The sequence below is a fragment of the Octopus sinensis genome, linkage group LG2, assembly GCF_006345805.1.
Source record: "Octopus sinensis linkage group LG2, ASM634580v1, whole genome shotgun sequence".
NCBI classification, from domain to species: domain Eukaryota; kingdom Metazoa; phylum Mollusca; class Cephalopoda; order Octopoda; family Octopodidae; genus Octopus; species Octopus sinensis.
In genome coordinates, this window is record NC_042998.1 from 157881098 (window position 1) to 157901097 (window position 20000).

Below are 20000 nucleotides of genomic sequence, written 5' to 3' on the forward strand. Positions count from 1 at the left end.
GAGAAAATTTGGATCCTCACCAAGAGAAGAACTGATATCAATAAAAGAAACGCTGAAACAAAAAGCCCAAGCAAAAGCCCAAAGAATACGAAGATTTGAGAAGAGAAACAAGTTTTACAAGCAAAATAAGCTGTTCACATCCAATGCCAAAAAATTCTACAGAGAAATAGGGAAGGAGAAAGTAACCGTTAAAGACCCTCCTCTCATGGAAGAAGTTCAAAACTTTTGGAAAAGGATTTGGAGTGACAAGAAGACGTACAACATAAATGCAGACTGGGTTATACAAACTGAAGGATCCTACCAAAATTTACAACAACAAGCATGGGAAGACATCACAATAGCAGACCTAAGAAAGGCACTCACTAAGGCCCATAATTGGAAATCCTCCGGTAAAGATAGGGTGCCGAATTTCTGGCTCGCATCGCTCCCATGCGCACACGGTAAGCTAGTTCAGCTGCTCAATGGAATTATGAGAGACCCAAAGAAAACACCTGAATGGTTAGCAAGTGGCATTACTTACCTACTCCCAAAGAATAACGAAACCAACCTTCCAAAATACTATCGGCCTATAACCTGTCTATCCACCACGTATAAAATCCTAACATCTATCCTGGCGGAGAGAACATATGCATTCATGGAGAAGAACGATATTTTCCCCATTGAACAAAAAGGGTGCCGCCGAGGCTCTTACGGATGCAAAGATCAACTGCTAATCAATCGTATGATCCTTGAGAACTGTCACAACAAGCGAAGAAATCTCAGCTCCGCATGGATTGACTATAAAAAGGCCTTCGACAGTATACCGCATCCATGGATCTTGAGATCGATGGACATCTTCAAAATGTCCCCTGTGATTTCAAACTTCCTGAAGCACAATATGTCGTTGTGGAATACGAATCTCTAATTATACCACTCTAATGGAGTACTTGCCTCAGAAAATATAAACATCAACTGTGGAATTTTTCAAGGTGACTCACTTACACCTTTACTATTCTGCATAGCCCTAATACCCCTTACAAGTGAATTAAACAGAACAGGGTATGGGTATAAAATTGCTAATAAAAAATAAGCCATCTATTTTATATGGATGACTTAAAACTTTATGGTAAAGACAATAATGAACTTGAAGGCCTATTGCGCACCGTGAAAGCATTCAGCGATGACATCGGGATGGAGTTTGGACTTGAGAAGTGTGCCAAGGCCACTTTCTAGAAAGGGAAAGTGAAGACTACAAATTCAGTCGTGTTAGATGTTGACACAGTCATAAGAGACCTTGAGCAAGAATAAACATACAAATATTTAGGGATAAATGAAGGCTCTGGTATTCAGCATGCAAGCATGAAAGAGAAGATCAGGAAGGAATGTTATAGGAGAGTTCGTGCAGTCCTGAAATCTGAACTAAATGCACGTAACAAGGTGTTAGCTATAAATTCCTTTGCAGTTCCAGTTGTTACTTATAGCTACAATGTGTTGAACTGGAATATGAGTGAAGTAAAGAATATAGATAGGAAAATACGCAAGCTGCTGAGTTGTAATAGGATGCACCACCCAAAGGCAGACGTAGATCGCCTTTACCTTCCCAGAGCCCAAGGAGGTCGAGGCCTGATCCAATTTGAACTAGCTTACAAAACAACCACAATTGGACTGGCCAAATATCTCGAAATATCGAATGACTGGATGCTAAAGCTCGTGGAAAATCACGAGAGACGGAAGAAGCTTCATTCTATCATAAAGGAAAGCAAAAAATTTGCTATTGATCTCGTGCAGGATACCCAAACTGAACAACCCGAGGAAAGTACGGCAACTATTGTTGCAAAGAAGGTGAAAATAATGGCAACGAAAAGAGCGCACGAGCAATTGGCTGATAGGTGGGAGGAGAAACCTCTGCGCGGCAAATATGTGACCCGCAGTAAACAAGCTGATGTTGACAAGAAGCAAACCCATCAGTGGCTACAGAGCTCAGGGCTAAAAGCAGAGAGCGAAGGTTTCATCCTGGCTGCTCAAGATCAAAGCCTATTAACCCGGAACTACCAGGCCAATGTGATGAAAAATGGAGCAGACCCAAAATGCCGATTCTGCAACGACATGATTGAAACAGTGGACCACCTAATCTCTGGATGTAAAGTCTTAGCACCAGTGGAGTATAAATTAAGACATGACAGAGTTGGCCAATATCTACATTGGCTAATAAGTTGGCATTACAATATCAAAACTGCCAACAAGTGGTATAATCACCACCCTGAGGCTGTAACTGAAGGAGAAAATGTAACCATTCTGTGGGACTTTCCAGTACATACAGACCGAACCATCAAGGCCAATAAACCAGATATTGTTGTGAAAGACCAAAGCAATAAAGTTTGCTTATTGATCGACATGAGCATCCCCTGTGATCATAATATCTCAGCGAAAGAGTTTGACAAGCTCAGAAAATATAAAGACCTACTCATTGAAATTGAGAAAATGTGGCATCTCAAGGCGGTTACAGTGCCAGTGATCGTAGGAGCACTAGGAATGATCAAGAAGGGAACCGAAAATTATATGAGAATGATCCTTGGCTTACCATCCCTGCAAGAAGTGCAAAAGATTGTCTTAACTGGTACATCACACGTATTGAGAAGAGCATTGTCGATGTGAGAACTGTTGCTGCTCATGTATTTTAATTTAACTTAAAAAAAAAAAAATGAATGAACTATTGAGTTTGGTTTAATGGCCTACCAATGTACACTATGAGTTTCTTTGCCCTAGGTGTCGGGAAGACACTCGGCAAGAAATGGAAGCAAATTTGAAAGAAGAAAAAAAAGTAATAACGATAATAATAATAATAATAATAATAATAATAATAATAATAATAATAATAATAATAATAATAATAATAATAATAAGGATGATTTAAACCCAGCGGAGAGCTACAAGTACCTAGGGGTAATTGAAGGGGACAGAATAAGGCATTCAGTGATGAAGGAATGGTCTGGAGAGAATGTTATCAAGACAGAGCTGAATGCGAGAAACAGGATCGAAGCGATCAATGCTTTAGCCATACCAGTCGTGACTTACAGTTTCAATATCGTTAACTGGTCAATTGCTGAAATATGTAATCTTGACAAAAAAATACGAAAACTGTTGACAATGCATAGAATGCACCACCCTAAGGCAGATATAGAACGACTTTATCTGCCAAGAAAAGAGGGAGGCCGTGGACTTTTACAACTGGCAATAACAATGAAGATTGCTACAATTGGCCTAGACACGTACCTGAACAACTCTGAGGACTGGATGTTAAAACTTGTCTCAAAACATGAAAGCCAGAAAGCATCATACTCAGTAACAAAACAGGCAAAGGAATATCTAAGTGAATTCCGAATACAACAAATTTCGGAATTAGACATACAAGAAACAAGCACAGAAAAAGCTAAACGCATGAAAACCCGTGCTAAAACTGCTGCCTTAGATATTCTGAATGATAAATGGCAAGAAAAACCTCTCTATAGCAAATACCCAAAGAGAGCGAATAATGCAGATGTTGACAAAGCCCTGACCCATCAATGGTTAATGGCCTCTGGCTTAAAATCTGAAACAGAAGGGTTTCTCATAGCAGCTCAAGATCAATGCCTACCAACAAGAAACTACCAGGCCAACATATTAAAGAACGGCAGTAGCCCAACATGTCGTGCATGTCAACAACAAAATGAAACCATTGATCATGTTGTCTCCAAGGGCAGTCTTCTAGCGCCTACAGAGTATCTCAACAGGCATGATAGAGCTGCACAATATATTCACTGGGTAATCTGCAAAAACCTGGATTTGCCCCATGAAAAAAACTGGTGGGAACACAAACCACCTCCAGTGCTTGAAAATGACCACATCTCACTCCTCTGGAACTTCCCCATTCAAACTGACAGAAAGATAGATGCAAATAGGCCAGACATCATATTGAAAGACTTCAAACAAAGAACATGCCTCCTCATTGATATGACTGTCCCAATCGATATAAACGTATGTGTCAAGACCTACCAAAAACTGAGCAAATATAAAGATCTATAAATAGAAATCAGCAAAATGTGGAACCTGAAGACTATAACAATACCTGTTGTCATAGGTGCCCTGGGAATGATAGCAAAAGGGGCTGATCGCTATCTAACTCAGATACCAGGAAACCCCAAAATGGCAGAAATCCAAAAGATAGTGCTCATGGGGACTGCTCATACTTTTTATGTAATCTTATGTTTTAAAACAAACATACTCTTTTTTTTTTGACATTCACTAGTACAACATTAAATACAAAACCAAATATATGGCACACTAGGCATAACAACATCACGAACTTCCAACCTGTTGTCTCTTGAGGTCTCTGGGTGAGACTTGGAGCCAACTTGTACAAATATAAAGCAAAAGTCAAACATATAATAATAATAATAATAATAATAATAATAATAATAATAATAATAATAATAATAATAATAATAATAATAATAATAATAATAATAATAATAATAATAATAATAATAATATAATAATAATATAATAATAATAATAATAATAATAATAATAATAATAATGAAAATAATAATAATACTTTCTACTACAGGCACAAAGCCTGACATTCGTGAGGATGAGGAAGTCGATCACATTGAACCAGTACTCAACTGGTACTTAGTTTGTCGACTCTCAAAGATGATAAGCAAAAAGGCGATATCGGTGAGTTCAAATTCCACTTCGCCCTTCATCATTGAGTGCTGGGGTCGATGTAATTGACTTTCCCTCTTCCTCCAAAATTTCAGTCATTGGTAGAAATAATATTAGGTCGTCAAGTAAGAGATTTATAGGAAAGTATATGGTAAACTTTGACAGCTGCTCATTTTGTCCTATTATTATATTTTGACTATCTATATTTTTTGTTAGAAAGCTGACACATCTATTTCTTTATTCTAACTCATTTTGCGCTTTATAAAGTATATATAAATGGTTTCTTGTTACTTTTGTTTAGATATGGTTAAGTCGGAAATTCGTACAGTTTTGAAATATGAGTTCATTCTTGGAAATACAGAATCACAGGCAGCTCGGAATATTAATGGAGATATTCATTTTAATGTTATTACACTGCAGACAGTGTCAAATTGATTTGCAAAATTTCGTTCTAGTTACTTTGACCTCACAAATTAGCAATGCGGTCGACCAGAAACAAAGGTGAATAATTACGAGCTAAAAGCCACCGTGGAATCAGATACATTTCAAAGTGTCCGTGAATTATCGTTGTTGTTTGCTACTAGCAGGCAAATAATATTGACTCATCTAGTTCAAATCGGTAAAGTAAAACATTGGGATAAGTGGGTTCCACATGAACTCTATGAAAATCATAAACACCAACGTTTGAAAGCCGGTATTATGTTACTTTCTTGTCATAAAAATGAATCCTTTTTTAATTGAATTATAACATGCGATGAGAAATGTATCCAGTAAAACAACCGTAAACTTTCAGTACAATGGTTGGACAAAGACGAGCCACCAAAACACAGTCCAAAAGGCAGAATTCATCAAAAGAAGCTGATGGTGTGTGTTTAGTGGTCTGGCGCAGGTGTGATCCATTATTATTTCTTTAAACCTAGGTCATCAATCATGGCCGAAGTATACTGCGGCCAAATGGACCAAGTGATGCAGAAACTTACAAAAAACTGCCTAGATTAGTCAACAGATCCACTCCTATTTTATTGCAAGACAACGCCAGATCACACATCGCAAAAATGACATTGGCGAAACTACAAGAGTTAGAGTTCTCAGTCATCCACTATACTCACTTGATCTTACCCCCACTTCTTCCAGAATTTGGATAATTTTTTGATAGGAAAAAATTTTTAATTCCGACGATGCTGTAAAACAGGCCTTCCAAGATTTTACTGACTCTACATTTGCCAGACTTTTACAGTTCCGGGCTGGACATGCTACAGCCGAAATGGCAAAAGTATATTGACAATATGGGTGCATACTTTCATGAATAAAACTATTCCTTGTATTTATAAAACATTAGCAGTTTCTTTTTCTTTTCTACAAATTTCGTAATTGATGACCTAATAATAATAATATTAATAATAATAATAATAATAATAATAATAATAATAATAATAATAATAATAATAATAATAATAATAATAATAATAATAATTACTATTACTGTCATTTTTATCATTATTATTACTACTATCATTATATTAGAAAGAATCATTATTATTATTATTATTATTATTATTGAGTGAGATAGCAGTTCATGCCATCAAAGTGACACTGGGGTAAAATATACGAAGCCGTCTGATAAGGGTACACTAGGCACATGCATCACAAACATATGTGCGCGACATGGTGATCTCATATTAAGATAAACAGCACATGACCTTGCAGGTGGGGCCCAGTTAGAATTTTCTTCAGGTTGAGTAGCCCATCCCGCTCAAACGGTCCCTGAATAAGGGTTGTTTAGGGATGTTGAAAGAACCACCCATGTTTCCAGAGGTGAATTATTCAAACCCCAAAGAATCCCTCTCAACACATGGCTATGATGCTCTCCCAATACTTCTGCTCGTGATCAGAAATGCACATACCGTCAGCCACTAAGGGACATGCTCAACTGGTTAAGGTCAAACAACTGACAAGCAAATCTGTGGTATTGAGCAGAATATTTGCTGTAGCCCATCTTTTATACCAAGACAAAACAATGTACATGATAACACTTCCAATCAGTTAAGATCAGAAGCCATGAGAGCCAATGCCTGGTACTGCATCAGGGCATTTATTATTATTATTATTATTATTATTATTATTATTATTATTATTATTATTATTATTATTATTATTATTATTATTATTATTATTATTATTATCATCATCATCATCATTATCATTATTATTTTAACAAAGATAATGATTATATTAATAATATAAATATTGTAAAATATATAAAATATGTCAAGAATAAATGGCAAACAGTTCTACAGATACATACAAAAGGGAAAATTATAAAAAAACTAAAACCCATCCCCATTCGAAAACAAAAATTGCAAGGGGAATTGAATTCTCCACTCCTGGCACTGACGCCATTAACTGAATGTTAAACAGAACAGCATGTGGATACAAGTACTGTGGCAAAACAATCAACCATGTCTTGTATATTGATGAACTCAAGCTGTATACTGCAAATGACAAACAACCGGTAACATTACTACAGATAGTGCATGGATTTACCAAAGAAAGAAATATGAAATTCGGCTTAGGAAGATATGCCCAAATAGCCTAGAAAAAGAGGAAAAACTAGTTAAGATTAATAAGAAAGCTAGACTAAACCTAGACATACAAACACTTAGATTCGATGAATCAGATACGGGACAACACAGAAAAATGAAAGAAGATAGAGAAGAAATATTATAGATATGTTAGATTAGAACTAAAAATAGCACTCAATGAGAAAATCAAGATAGTGGGTCTCAATACCCATGCTGTCATTATTATTATTATTATTATTATTATTATTATTATTATTATTATTCAGTAGTTTTATTTTTATTTTTATAGCGTGCTTTCACTTCACTACCGAGCGCAGCTCTGTGTGCCTTGGGTATGTGATGTGATTTGTTGTGATGCTCTGATGGTTATTGTATGGAAAGTGTTCTGCGTAGGATGTGTGCAGTGCCCAGTAGTGCAATTTTCTGTATGTTATATGTGTTTGTAAGTCCTGGTGTTTTTGTTATGTATTTGTCTGAATATTTTTTTATCATGCCTAATGCACCTACTATGATAGGAATTGTTTCTGTTTTCAGATTCCACATTCTAGTTACCTCTATTTCCAGGTCTTTGTATTTTGAGAGTTTCTCCATTTCTTTTAGAGACGCGTTGTCATCTGCCGGTACTGATACATCAATTAGAAAGCATTTTTTTCTTCATGGTCTCTGACAACTATATCTGGTCTGTTGGCCTGAATTTCTCTATCTGTGTGTATCGGCATATCCCAGAGTATGGTTGCTTTCTCGTTTTCTGTGACCTTTTCTGGTGTGTGCCTATACCATCTTTTTTCTGTTGTTATTCCATAATGTTGGCATAGCTTCCAATGTATGTAAGTTCCAACTCTGTCATGTCTGTGAATATATTCCTTCTTAGCCAAGACTGGGCAGCTAGAGATAATATGATTTATTGTTTCTTGTCCATCTCCACATATTCTGCAGTTACTTGTAATATTTCTTTTCATTACATGTTTTTGGTAATTTCTGGTGGGGAGGCTTTGGTCTTGTGCTGCAATTAAAAATCCCTCTGTTTCTGCTTTGAGTCCTGAGCTTCTCAACCATTGCTGGGATTTTTCTTTGTCTATTTCTTTTGCGTTTAGTTTAGTCCAGTATTTACCATGAAGGGGCTTTTCTTGCCATCGTTTTATCATGGTTCGTTGCAGTTCTATTTTTAGTTTGGATTTCATTTGTTTTATAGCTTTTGTTGTTTCTTCATCTTCTTCTTCTTCTTCATGTTTATTAGGTGGTATGATTTCTTGTTTGTATTTGTCAGCTTCCTTAAATACTGAGAACAGTTTTTTGTTTTGCTCGTGTTTTGCCGCTATCTGGATCAGTTTTCCTTCCTTCTGAAGTAGGTATTTTTGCAGTCCTATGGTGGTTATTTTATAGTAGTTTTCCAGCTGTATAAGGCCTCTACCACCTTCTATACGTTGTATATATAGTCTTTCTATGTCAGATTTTGGGTGATGCATCCTAGATCCTGTCATTATTTTTCTTGTTTTCCTATCTATTTTGGTCAGTTCATTTCGTGTCCAGTTAAGGATATTGTAGCTGTAACTTATAACTGGGACAGCTAAAGTGTTAATACCAGTTATCTTGTTTTTAGCATTGAGCTCTGTTTTTAGTATTGATCTAACTCTCGTCTATAATATTCTTTTTTTTATTTTCTCTTTCATTTGTGTGTGTTGTGTCTTATCTAGTTCATGGATTCCTAAGTATTTGTAAGTTTGGCTTTGGTCTAATTCTTTTATTTCATTGGTTTTATCTAGTGTGATGTTGTTACTCTTAACTAGTTTTCCTCTTTTCATGGTTACTTTGGCGCATTTTTCTAATCCAAATTTCATATCTATTTCTTTGGTAAATCCATGAACTGTCTTTAATAGTGTTCCAGCTGTTTGTCATTTGCAGCGTATAGTTTTAGGTCATCCATATATAAAAGGTGGCTGATCGTTTTGCCGTAACATTTATATCCGCATCCAGTTCTATTTAGCATATCAGATAGAGGTGACAGTGCCAAGCAGAAAAGGAGTGGAGAGAGCGTGTCTCCCTGGAATATTCCTCTTCTAATGGGGATGTCTTTGGTTTTCATGAGTCCCTCTTTTGTTTGGAGGTGTAGGACTGTTTGCCATTTATTCATAGAGTGCTCTATGAATTTTATGATTGTTGGTGCTACTTTGTTAATGGCTAGTGTTTCGAGGATCCATGTGTGGGGGATGCTATCAAACGCCTTTTTGTAGTCAATCCAGGCCATACTGAGGCCTTTGTTCTTTCTGTGGCTGTCTTCAGTTATGGCTTTATTAATCATTAGTTGATCTTTACAGCCATATGAGCCTTTGCGGCATCCTTTCTGCTCTTCTGGGAACAGTTTGTTTTCGTCCAGGTGCTTGTTCAGCCTTTGTGATATCACTGCAGTAAATGCCTTGCACATAGTAGGGAGGCAGGTTATTGGTCTGTAGTTTTCTGGTTTTTCTGTTTCATTTGATTTGGGAATTAAGATGGTTTTCCCCTTCGTGAGCCATTCAGGCATTGTCTCTGGCTCTGCTAGTACGTTGTTAAAGTTTTCAGCCAGCTTTTTGTGCATTCCTGTTAGATATTTCAACCAGAAGTTGGGGATCTTGTCATGCCCAGGTGCCTTCCAGTTGCTTAGTCTTTGCAGTGCCTGGGTGACCTCTTCAGTTGTTATGGGGGTCCAAAGTTGTTCAGATGCCGAGTTTGTTATTCTGATACTCCTTTTTTTTGGTGGTTCGTTCGCCGACCATATTTCTCCCCAGAATTCTTCCAATTCTTCTGCCGTTGGTGCTGCAGTGACTTCTATTTTATTTTTTCCCAGTGCTTGGTAGAACTTTTTGGGGTTGGAGTTGAACTTTTTGTTTTCTTCAAAGAAGCGTTGGCGTTTCTTGTACCGGCGGATCCTTGTGCTTTGGCAACGATATCTTGCTTCAGCTTTTCTTTTATTTCAGGCAAATCTTTCTCTGTGATGTTATATTTGCGGAGTATTTTTGTTCTCTTTTTGTTGCTCAGTAGCGTTGATTGTTTGCTGATTTCATTAAGAATCGACAGGTCTTTTCTAATTTTTTTTATTTTGCTTTGGATGTTATTTATCCACAGGGTTTGTTTGGGTGGTGGTACTCCTGTTTGGGCGGGTTTGGGTGAGTATCCAGCTTCTTTTGTGGCTGCAGTGGCTGCTGCGTATATTAGGTTATTTAGCTCAGTGATATCACTTTTTTTTTATTCAGTGGCTATCAGTTCAGTGACGGCTAGGTTTATTATTATTATCATTATCATTATTATTTCTCTTTATCACAGATTTTGTTCGCGCTCTTGGAGTCATTCATGCGTAGCGGGCTTACTACCTGCAGCTTACGGTGCCATGGTATTCGTTCTTTTCAGCTATCTAATACTCTCCCGCTTATTCTCGCTGTGCAAAGGAGGCAAACCTTTTGTAACAGTTCCACTAGGCACTCTATTCCAATTTCCCTTATATTTCCCTTGGCGCCTTCTTATACTGTTGCCAAGGACCCAATAATAATTGGCACTATGTTCACCATCTTCATTTTCCATAGCCGAGATATTTCGTACTTGATAGGGTTGTATCTATCTACCTTTTTGATTTCCTTCTTGAATTTTCGTTGACCCACTAGGTCTGGTCTGTTATGCTCTAGCAACTGATCTGTTTGGATTGGGAAATCCCAGAGAATTTTGCTAGTCTCCAAATCTACACTCTTTGCGGTTTCTTCTCATACCATTCTTTCCCCTCTTTAGCGGCCACTTTTCGCACAGATTCCAATGTAGTACTTTGGCTACCTGATCGTGTCACCACAACTTGTGGTTTTGGACAAGTCTAGGGCATTCGTTCGTAATATGGGAAATGGTTTCGTCCACTCTATTGCAAATGCGGCACAGTGGTGACACTTGCTCACTTCTAAGTTTGACCCTAAGTTTGAGTGAGAGAACAGAGCATGCCATCAAAGTGACACTGGGGTACAAATATACGCAGCCCAATACACACATCATGATTAAACCTCTGATAAGGGTAAACCAGGCACATGCATCACAACTTTATGTGCGTAACATGGTGATCTCATATCAAGATAAACAAAACATGATCTTGCAGGTGGGAACCAGTTAGAATTTTCTTTAGGTCGCATAGACCACACCATCCTGCTCAAAAGGACCTTGAATAAACGTTGTTTAAGGATGATAAACGAAACACCCATGTTTACAGAGGTGAATCATTCAAACCTCAAAGAATTCCTTTCAACACATGGTGATAATGCACCCCCACTACTTCAACTCGTGATCATAGATGAACATATCATCAGTCACCAAGGGACGTGCTTAACTAGTTGAGTTCAAACAGCTGACATGCAAATCTGTGATACTGAGCAGAATATTTGCTGTAGTCCATCCTTTATACCAAGCCGAAACATGTACATGATAGCACTTCCAATCAGTTAAAATCAAAAGCCATGGCAGCCAATATCTCGTACTGCATCAAGGAATTCCTATTATTAATATTATTGTTGTTGTTGTTATCATCATCATCATCATCATCATCATCATCATCATCATCATTATTATTATTATATTATTATATTATTATTATTATTATTATTATTATTATTATATTATTATTATTATTATTATGAAGGCGGTGAGCAGGCACACTCGTTATCACACCGGGCGAACTGCTTTGCGGTATTTCGTCTGCCGCTACGTTCTGTGGTCAACGTTGTCTTTCATCCTTTCGGGGTCGATAAATTAAGTTCCAGTGAAATTCTGGGTTCATATCTTCCCACAAAATGGCTTCCCCTGTGGCAAAATTTGAAACCATTATTATTATCAAGATCATGATGATGATGATGATCATCATCATCATCATTATTACAAATATGGCTTAAAGTTATTTGTACTCTCATTATAATAGCAACATCGCCGCCACTACCACTGCCATTATCATCGCCATCATCTTTATCATCACTATCATCAGCATCAGCAAAAATAACATCGTCAATATAATCTCCACCAACTTCACCGTCATGGTCCTTATAATCATAAGTATTATTATGAGCTCGAAGATCCTCATCATTAGTGAAAGTTAATCCGCTGATAAGATAATAAAGACTTACCAACTCATTGTCAATCAGCTTATAGTAAATAGCTAGCTTCAATGTTTTTCCCAGCCATTGGTCATATACGCCGTTGTAACAACATTTTTCTGCTTGCTTTTTCTCTTTTTCATCGTTTTGTATTATATAGACATAGTGATCTGTGTCTGCGTCCTGCAAGAATTACAACAAACTGCTATATTAATTATATGTACATATATATTGAATCTAGAAATAATTCAAATATTACTGCGCACAATCACAATCTGAAAAGGGAAAAGCCTCACAAGTGCAGTATAATTATTCTAAAAACCCAACTTACAAACTTATATTGGAAAAGACATTAGTTCTTACAAAAAGTGAGGTATGTATTTCTTTCTAATTTAGGCGTTGTTTCTTTTTATCTAATTTTCATTCATATCCACGTTCTTGGTATATCTTTTGTAAACCAAACTTCAACTCTATATTCTTTTATTTATTGCATTGTTTTCGTTAACAACAGCCTTCTTGGAAAGAAAATGATATGCATGACAATTATTTTTAAAAAATAGAGAAGACCCACTTTAAATTAAATAGCCCTTGTATTATATTATAGGGATTTAACTAATTCATTAATTGAATTCATCTCTGAAAGTTATAATTTATTTACCTAGAAAACCCGTTCCATAGCAAATGTTTCTTAGGAACTCATCGTCTCCTAAGACTCTGGTTCCCAGCGAATCCTAGAATGACCTGCAGAGAGATAAGCTCTATTTATACATTACACACACACACACACACACACATATATATATATATACACACTCATATGTATACATGCATATACATACACGCACATGTCCGTATATATGTATAAGTATGTATCTGTATAAACGTGCGTGTGTGTATGTATGTATGTATATATATATATATATATATATATATATTAATCAATTTAGGGTAGCAAAAAATTCAGTAAAAATTTATCGCTACCAGCGGCCTAATGGAAAAGAGAAAATAGTCAAAGACTAAATATGTATAAATATAACAATTTAGGAATGGCCTAGACAGGCCATTCGTCCACTAGAAAGAGCAGCCATAACTCCAACCGCCAAGTAGTGTAATTCGGAAATAAGGTGAAAATTTAAAAACATTTACCCTAATTCATCTTTTATACGATGCATCGTTTCAGTGTCTTAATGATAGACCAGCTTAATTAAATTAAATTAAGCTAGTCTACCATAGGTCACACTTCATCAGTAAAAGAAACCTGGGAGAGACGATATATACGAGGCGACTGTATCAATGCCTCGGAATATCTGTCTTAAAATTTTCAAGACCAACGCATTCGCGCCAAACTTATCGGCAGCAAATATAAACTGCCGATTCAATCTCAGAATTAGTCAGAAATTATCAATTAATCAATTTAGGGTAGCAAAAAATTCAGTAAAATTTATCGCTACCAGCGGCCTAATGGAAAAGAGAAAATAGTCAAAGACTAAATATGTATAAATATAACAATTTAGGAATGGCCTAGACAGGCCATTCGTCCACTAGAAGAGCAGCCATACTCCAACTCCAACCGCCAAGTAGTGTAATTCGGAAATAAGGTGAAAATTTAAAAACATTTACCCTAATTCATCTTTTATACGATGCATCGTTTCAGGTCTTTAATGATAGACCAGCTTAATAAATTAAATTAGCTAGTCTACCATAGGTCACACTTCATCAGTAAAAGAAACCTGGGAGAGACGGATATATACGAGGCGACTGTATCAAGCCTCGGGAATATCTGTCTTAAAATTTTCAAGACCAACGCATTCGCGCCAAACTTATCGGCAGCAAATATAAACTGCCGATTCAATCTCAGAATTAGTCAGAAAATTATCAATTAATCAATTTAGGGTAGCAAAAAATTCAGTAAAATTTATCGCTACCAGCGGCCTAATGGAAAAGAGAAAATAGTCAAAGACTAAATATGTATAAATATAACAATTTAGGAATGGCCTAGACAGGCCATTCGTCCACTAGAAAGAGCAGCCATAACTCAACCGCCAACGCCAAGTAGTGTAATTCGGAAATAAGGTGAAAATTTAAAAAACTTTACCCTAATTCATCTTTTATACGATGCATCGTTTCAGTGTCTTTAATGATAGACCAGCTTAATTAAATTAAATTAAGCTAGTCTACCATAGGTCACACTTCATCAGTAAAAGAAACCTGGGAGAGACGGATATATACGAGGCGACTGTATCAATGCCTCGGGAATATCTGTCTTAAAATTTTCAAGACCAACGCATTCGCGCCAAACTTATCGGCAGCAAATATAAACTGCCGATTCAATCTCAGAATTAGTCAGAAATTATCAATTAATCAATTTAGGGTAGCAAAAAATTCAGTAAAAATTTATCGCTACCAGCGGCCTAATGGAAAAGAGAAAATAGTCAAAGACTAAATATGTATAAATATAACAATTTAGGAATGGCCTAGACAGGCCATTCGTCCACTAGAAAGAGCAGCCATAACTCCAACCGCCAAGTAGTTGTAATTCGGAAATAAGGTGAAAATTTAAAAACATTTACCCTAATTCATCTTTTATACGATGCATCGTTTCAGTGTCTTTAATGATAGACCAGCTTAATTAAATTAAATTAAGCTAGTCTACCATAGGTCACACTTCATCAGTAAAAGAAACCTGGGAGAGACGGATATATACGAGGCGACTGTATCAATGCCTCGGAATATCTGTCTTAAAATTTTCAAGACCAACGCATTCGCGCCAAACTTATCGGCAGCAAATATAAACTGCCGATTCAATCTCAGAATTAGTCAGAAAATTATCAATTAATCAATTTAGGGTAGCAAAAAATTCAGTAAAAATTTATCGCTACCAGCGGCCTAATGGAAAAGAGAAAATAGTCAAAGACTAAATATGTATAAATATAACAATTTAGGAATGGCCTAGACAGGCCATTCGTCCACTAGAAAGAGCAGCCATAACTCCAACCGCCAAGTAGTGTAATTCGGAAATAAGGTGAAAATTTAAAAACATTTACCCTAATTCATCTTTTATACGATGCATCGTTTCAGTGTCTTTAATGATAGACCAGCTTAATTAAATTAATTAAATAGCTAGTCTACCATATGTCACACTTCATCAGTAAAAGAAACCTGGGAGAGACGGATATATACGAGGCGACTGTATCAATGCCTCGGGAATATCTGTCTTAAAATTTTCAAGACCAACGCATTCGCGCCAAACTTATCGGCAGCAAATATAAACTGCCGATTCAATCTCAGAATTAGTCAGAAAATTATCAATTAATCAATTAATCACCTTATTTCCGAATTACACTACTTGGCGGTTGGAGTTATGGCTGCTCTTTCTAGTGGACGAATGGCCTGTCTAGGCCATTCCTAAATTGTTATATTTATACATATTTAGTCTTTGACTATTTTCTCTTTTCCATTAGGCCGCTGGTAGCGATAAATTTTTACTGAATTTTTGCTACCCTAAATTGATTAATTGATAATTTTCTGACTAATTCTGAGATTGAATCGGCAGTTTATATTTGCTGCCGATAAGTTTGGCGCGAATGCGTTGGTCTTGAAAATTTTAAGACAGATATTCCCGAGGCATTGATACAGTCGCCTCGTATATATCCGTCTCTCCCAGGTTTCTTTTACTGATGAAGTGTGACCTATGGTAGACTAGCTTAATTTAATTTAATTAAGCTGGTCTATCATTAAAGACACTGAAACGATGCATCGTATAAAAGATGAATTAGGGTAAATGTTTTTAAATTTTCACTTATTTCCGAATTACACTACTTGGCGGTTGGAGTTATGGCTGCTCTTTCTAGTGGACGAATGGCCTGTCTAGGCCATTCCTAAATTGTTATATATATATATATATATATATATATATATATATTATATATATATATATATATATATATATATATAGCGAGAGAGAGAGAAAGAGAGAAAGAAACAGATAGAGGTAGGGAGGTTAGGAGAGAGAGAGAGAAAGAAAGAGAAATATTGATAGATAGCTACACATAAATGCAAAAATGGTAAAAATGAAATTGAGTATGCTTATTTCTTAGTATTTGAACTGTTATCTTCGCAATTAATCCAGTACAACCCTTAAACAAGTAAATAGTATTTTCCTAAACAATAGATACACTTATTTCGGTTAGTGACGTATTCATGAATATACGAACACTAACGCCCCAGAGGGTAATATTCGCTGGGAACGCGCAAAAGCTCTTTTCAGAGTTATTTACTTTGAATTGTTATTATCTGTTACCTAATTAGCCTGTTATTACGTAACATGCTTCACGATTTGGGATAGATACCTTAGTATTTCCCGCTATGTTCTATATGCTCTGGGAACGCATTAAATCCCTTTCCATGGCTACTTTATTTGAATTCTTACTATTGGGTAATTAATTACGTGATATTGCATAACTGGTTTCACAATTTGGGTATTCATAACTTATTGGGAATTCCTAAACACAAGATCCTGCGTAAGACAGTTTGGTATTCTGTGTAAATGCACAAAAACCGTTTTAAGGGCAACATACTTTGCTTCCCCGGGAATTACCGGGTACGTATGCATGTATGTATGTTCGTATATTATAGTCTTCACGAGGTCACATATATATAAACGCGCACACACAGATAGCCACACGAACAAGGAAAAACCAAAAGATAACCACTCTGACTCAAGGGTTTAAAGTATATATTTACATGTATATTGATGCAGAGTGTTTCGTGTGTGTGTGTGTGTGTGTGTGTGTGTGTGTGTGTGTGCGTGTGCGTGTGTGTGTGCGTGTGTGTGTGGATGTATGCATACGTTTAGTTTTAAATGTAGGAAAGACTACTCAATACTATAGTAGTTACTGATATTTTCTTCAGTCACTTACTACACTGAATGTCGCCTACAAGTAAAAAGACTCTTTAGGAAAGTTATATATACAAATACATACATGCATACATACACACACATATTTACATTAAGGCAAAGGAAGACATCAGAATTTTGTGCATATTTTTATTTAACGCCTTCATCTCGTCTTAGAAATTCTTCTTGAATCTCTGAAACGTGTTGAAAGTGTTAAACGAAAAATCATCCAACATTCTCATTATGCTCCTCTTTCTTGAATTATAAAATCTTTACACCATTTCAAACAATCCTATATGTATACATACATACATACATACTACATACATACATAATGGATATAATATATATATATATATATATATATATATATATATATATATATTATGTGAAATAGAAAGATGAATAATCTTGTAGTAGATTAATCAAAAGTTTAACCGATACTTAGTAGCAAAAATCACAGCAGTGAACAGCACGGTTGGAGGTACAAACATCTGGCGTTGCAACCGTGCGTTGTGTGCGGATAATTGAAATTAAAACATTATTGGTGAATTGAAGAAATGGAGCTGAACGCAGATTGAACAGAAATCGTTTTATTTCATTCTACACGTGTTTCGGAAAGGCACAAAATTACCAAAATCCGATTGAATAATGGGACCATATTGTGTCTTCTCTTCAGGAAGAAAAAAGGAAATCCGTTGGAAAAACAAAAACAGAACAGAGGCAGAGCAAAAAACAAATCGAACTGTGCTCCTAAGAGCCCATGGCGAAACTGTTTATCTGATAAACAGTTTAACTGATAAACAGTTTCGCCATGGGCTCTTAGGAGCACAGTTCGATTGTTTTTGCTCTGCCTCTGTTCTGTTTTTGTTTTTCCAACGGATTTCCTTTTTCTTCTGAAGAGAAAGACACAATATGGTCCCATTATTCAATCGGATTTTGGTAATTTGTGCCTTTCGAAACACGTGTAGAATGAAATAAAACGATTTCTGTTCAATCTGCGTTCAGCTCCATTTCTTCAATTCACAATAATGTTTTATAATATATATATATATATATAATATATATATATATATATTATATATATATATATATACATGTATATATTATGTATATATATATATAAAGTTAATCCAAACAAGAAAACAAAAAGACAACAACGCAAGGATGTGGAATAAATAAAGTATTATTGGACGCTCAGGAAAGAAGGGAAGAAGGAGGGCATGACGTTTCGAGCGGAGCTCTTCGTCGGAAACATAGGAGAAAGAAAGATCCCGAGACGAGAGGACAGAGGAAAAAATTGCAGGTAGTCTTCACGAGGTCACATACTAAAAAGACGAAAGTGGTAAAAAAGGAGGAAAATGTTTTTAAAAACAAGAGAGCTGAATCAAAGAAAGAATGGTAAAAAAGGTGTGCGAGATGACAAGGGTGTGTGTGTGTGTGTGTGCGTGTGTGTGTATGTGTGTGTATGGTGGACAATGGCTTGTAGCCGGCAGTAGTAGAATTAAAGGAGTGGTGTGTGGGGTAGCCTAGCAAGTCAGAAACAGGGAGGTATGTGTGTGTGCGTGTATATGTATCGTATGTGTGTTTTGTTGTAGTATGTTTGTGTACGTGTGCGTTTTTTGTGTGTATGGCGAGTAACTGTGCTTAACTTAGAGTATGTGTAAGTGTGTGTTTGTACGTGCGTGTGTGTGTATATATGCGTATGTATAATTGTGTGCGTGTATGTATGGTTGCGTGCCGTATGGGATGTATGTGTGGGTTCATTTGTGTGTGTGTGCGTGTGCGATGACTGGGTACACACATTAATATATATATGTATATATATAACGGGAAGCTTTATGAAAATAGACAAAAGACGAAGGCAGGTGGAAAACAAACAAACAATTGTATTAGTATGGCGCTCAGGAAATATAAATAAAACAAGTATTTAACGTTTCGAGCCTACGCTCTTCAACAGAAAGATACACAGAGAGAAAAAAAACACAGAAAGAAGGAGAGAAAAAAATGCGTGCAGTAACTAACGAATCAACATGGCGATCTGATTTCGGCCAGAAGTCAAAGATCAAACATGAGACGCGAGAGCGAAATTAGGGGAGATAATAGGGTTGATAATAGGGTTGAATGACCAGCTCCAACATAAGGGTGTGTGTGTGTGTGTGTGTGTGTATGAGAGAGTATTAGTGCGTATGAGAGGTCTGGACGTGTGTATGTATAGGGTTGGTGTATGTATTAGTATGTATTAGTATGTATAAGGGTGTGTGTGTGTGTGTGTGTGTGTATGAGAGAGTATTAGTGCGTATGAGAGGTTTGGACGTGTGTATGTATAGGGTTGGTGTATGTATTAGTATGTATTAGTATGTATTAGTATGTATTAGTACGTATTAGTATGTATTAGTTGGTGTATGTATTAGTATGGCACATCATATATGATGTGATGTGTAAAGTCGTGTGGTGTAGTGTGGAGAGAGGAGAAGAGGGGGAGGGGGGAGAAGAGGGGAGGAGAGGAGGAGGGGGAGAGGGGGAGAGAGAGGGGGAGAAATATATATATATGTATATGTATATATATATGTATATGTATATATATATGTATATATATATATATATATATATATATAAGAAATATTGAGTTTCTAAATCTCTCGTAGAGAGGTGTACGGTGGTGGAGCGATATAATGGTTGTATACTGTCAATCTAACAAGAACGTGACAGTAGGGGGTACACCACCGTTATATAGCCCTAGGA

At 36.3% G+C, this 20000-nt stretch overlaps 1 protein-coding gene across 3 annotated transcripts in view; it reads left to right on the plus strand.

Annotated features, from left to right (window-relative positions):
* LOC115232661 overlaps positions 1-20000 on the plus strand; it is a 442239-nt gene that overhangs the window by 217621 nt on the left and 204618 nt on the right. Inside the window, exon 1 of one of the 3 annotated variants that reach the window (XM_036500349.1) lies at positions 12466-12731. The exons of the other annotated variants lie outside the window; for them this stretch is intronic. The gene's annotated coding sequence lies outside the window, so the exon portion shown is untranslated. Of the gene's footprint in view, positions 1-12465; positions 12732-20000 lie in introns of those variants that run through there. 3 annotated transcript variants of the gene reach the window in all.